The sequence below is a fragment of the Psammomys obesus genome, unplaced genomic scaffold (genome assembly GCF_907164565.1).
Source record: "Psammomys obesus unplaced genomic scaffold, mPsaObe1.curated_primary_1811, whole genome shotgun sequence".
Classification (NCBI taxonomy): domain Eukaryota; kingdom Metazoa; phylum Chordata; class Mammalia; order Rodentia; family Muridae; genus Psammomys; species Psammomys obesus.
Genome location: NW_026596064.1, coordinates 3,583,350 through 3,584,517, shown reverse-complemented (window position 1 = coordinate 3,584,517; position 1,168 = coordinate 3,583,350).

Genomic DNA, 1,168 nt, shown 5'->3' with positions numbered 1-1,168 from the left:
AAGAAAGAAAGAAAGAAAGAAAGAAAGAAAGAAAGAAAGAAAGAAAGGAAAAGAAAGAAAACAGAAACAATGCTTCTTAAACACAAAGCACATCTTTAAGCTGGGCATCACGGCACGCACTTGAAATTCCAGGACCAGGGAGTCAAGAGGCAGGAGGCTTGAATTCAAGGTCATTGTCAGCTATATAGGGAGTTCGCTATTATCCTGTCTCAAGATTTACAAAAAGAAAACCATTTCCTGACTGTACTTCAAAGTCTTTTTGGGACTACAGAACCTTTAAATGGTGTGGATTTCCTACAGATTGCCTGCAATCCTGAAACTCGAGGTTAAGAAAGAAGATCCTGGGCAGGTAGGACAGATCAGTGGGTAAAGGCTTTTGCCACCATGCCTGACAATCTGACTGAGTTCCAACCCCAGAACCCACAGGGTAGAAGGAAAAAACTGACTCCTGAAAGTTGTCTTCTGCCCTGTACATACATGCCTTGGTATGCTCTGTAAAAAGTGGTGGTGGGGGCAGAGAATTGATAACACTTTTTAAATAAAAAAGGTTTGAAAAGCTATTTTTTTTAAACCTGGCATCAAACACAATCTTCCAGTGCTCCTGGCTCTGCATGAACGATGCCGTGGTGAGCATTGCTTAACCTCAGTTGGCTTAGCACTGGGATAATGAGAACACAGTGTCATTGGTTATTAAATGCACAAGCCTCAGACAGACCCATGTTTGCACTTTGTTGTTTTGCTTTGAACCCCTTTGTAAATTACACATATCTATTCTGTTATATTTGATGTGTGTCTTTTCATTATGGTAAAGTGGGTCCTTGTTTTGTATGACTATATATTTATATTTATATATTAACATGCAGCATAATAGTAATCACTAAACAACAGTCCCAGGCGCAATCCCAAATTTTTTATACACAATAGTTTATTTCATCACAATAGTGACGTACAGGTAAGAAACGGCAGCAGCTTCATCTTACAAACATCCCTGTGTCACTGTGACGTTAGACAGCCTGCCCAGGACTCATCATTCAGTATTGGTTGGACTTGGACTTGAATGAGTATGACTGCTTTGACCGGAGTGCTATGTAGACTCTGGAACATTAATGTTTGCTCAGTAAGTGTGTGTGTGTGTGTGTGTGTGTGTGTGTGTGTGTGTGTGTGTGTG